The following is a 2085-nucleotide window of genomic DNA, read 5'->3' as shown; positions in this document are numbered from 1 at the left end:
ATGAAAAAACTGTACAGTGATGAGTCCAACCAGGAAGTTTTTAAAGAACAGTATCATCAGCATACATTAAAATATTTGAATACTTCAATATTTTTGGAAGGTCATTTATATATAATAGGAAAAGCAATGGGCCCAGTATGCTACCCTGCGGAACTCTCACGGAACAGGGCAGAGACCCGGACACAGAGCTTCCATGTTTCACAACCTGACACCTATCAGTCAAATAAGAGGAAAACATTAGTATTGCAAATGATGAAGAAGTTAGCATGTTCACATGTGGAATGCTCCAAACAGCTGTTTTTCAGGCGTTCCTCAACTCTCCCAGTCTTTTGTTGGCCCTGTCCCTGCTGTGGCATACATGAAAAAAGTTTTAATTCTTGATGACTATATATAATTTAATTTTTTTTGATAAACATGATTTATTTGATTCATAGCTAACACCCCACCCCTATCAGCTGCTAACTGAGAAAGCAGGCTTCATGTGAATCACACAGTCAGACTTAATTTGCAAGTTAAATCAGACCGGAGATAATGATGCTATTTGAAGTGAGTGCTGCTGTAAAGGTGGACAATGCTAAATTTATCCGTCAGGAAATGGAAGTAGTCGTACATGGAAGAACCTTTAAAAATAACTTATTTTTTCAGCCTATAGCTGGGTAATGTGTTCCTATAAACCCTCTAACTCCTCAGAATGACGGCCAAAAGCTTTCGCTGGATGTTTTTTCTGAAGACAGTTACTTTCTTCTCTGGGATTTTGCTCCACAACTGTATTCTTGTGACATCAAGTGAGTAACAAAAGGCTTCCTGAAACCAGGTCTGTAGTTCTACCAAATTCTGATTCTTTCATTCTTTCTTTCTTTTTACAGATGAAAATGAAAGCTCTATGATCAAAAACATGTTGTTTATTAGCGGTGAAAATATTACTAATCAAACTACTTTTCCATCTGGTGAGTTTGACCCCTCAGTGTGAACAAGAGGATCTTTAATTAAAAATAAATTAATAAACAAGCTCCATAGTAATCAGTTTCATGTGATTTCTTTTATCCAGATAGAGTTTATCACAAGAAAAATGAAACTAATCTTTGCTTCAACATTTCAGCAAACAAAAGCAATGCAGGTAATAAAGTGTAATATCTGGTTTAGTATCAGCTTCCTGAGCATAACTGTGAAACTTTCTGTCTTGGCTGAATAGTCTGACTGATTCATGGTTTGTTATTTATTTATTTATTTATTTATTTATTTATTGTAGGTTGTTGTAATGGCACAGATTTCAGCTGCAGCGCTACAATAAATCCAAGCCAGAAAATCCCTAAAACATACATCTTGACTCTGAATCAAACTACTCTAACCCAACATGACATTGTGGTGCTGCAGAATGCAACTTATAACTTCTCCTGCATGCCGTCAAACTTTTATGGATCAGAAGGTATGACTGATGACTCTTGTTAAAACAACGAAACAAGAGGTTTTTCTATACTGGTCAAAAACGTGCACATCTTTCAACTTCTCAGGCAGTAAATTATTCCTCCTTTATTCAACATTTATCTTTTATTCTCCAACAGGTCTTATCCTTCAACTCCACAACTGTCTGAAGCCAGGTAAATTCTCCAGCCTGCTGCATCTCTAACTTTACAACACATTTCATAGCAGAAACAACCAGGCTCATATTTTTTATTGTATTTTAAGGTGGGGAGAATTTCAGACTGAGTAAAGATGGCCTATGTGGAATAAATATAGACTTCGATGAAAACCTATGTGACGGTATTTAGATTTGTTCATAAGTCAGTTTAAATATATTTATGTAARTGTTGAAGAAACAAAATGGTTCTGCTTGTTTGTGCTCTTGCAGTTGTACAGGATGAAATGATCTCAAGCTCCCAGTTTGTGGTTGAGGTTGGTTCGTCAACAAAAAGATGTATATCTTGTATCCCGTATAAAMCTCCGGAGACATCCATCAGTCCTTCTGCCCCAGATGATCCAGTGAGCCCAGAGAATGCAGCGTAAATATCTCTGCTGGGACTTATGCAGGAATTAAAATGATATATATATACATATATTTAGTATAATTATATATATACATATATT

The 2085-nt window shown here is 35.9% G+C and overlaps 1 long non-coding RNA gene across 1 annotated transcript; it reads left to right on the top strand.

Moving 5' to 3' along the window:
• The first annotated feature begins 929 nt into the window (after window positions 1-929).
• On the top strand, window positions 930-1274 carry LOC106518292 (uncharacterized). The gene is made up of 3 exons (XR_001310299.1): window positions 930-947; window positions 1049-1117; window positions 1250-1274. It is a non-coding gene; the product is annotated as an uncharacterized LOC106518292 (long non-coding RNA).
• The last annotated feature ends 811 nt before the right edge of the window (window positions 1275-2085 follow it).

This window comes from Austrofundulus limnaeus, unplaced genomic scaffold (genome assembly GCF_001266775.1).
Source record: "Austrofundulus limnaeus strain Quisiro unplaced genomic scaffold, Austrofundulus_limnaeus-1.0 Scaffold2, whole genome shotgun sequence".
In the NCBI taxonomy this organism is placed as follows: Eukaryota; Metazoa; Chordata; class Actinopteri; order Cyprinodontiformes; family Rivulidae; genus Austrofundulus; species Austrofundulus limnaeus.
This window is presented reverse-complemented; position numbering and strand designations above follow the sequence as displayed.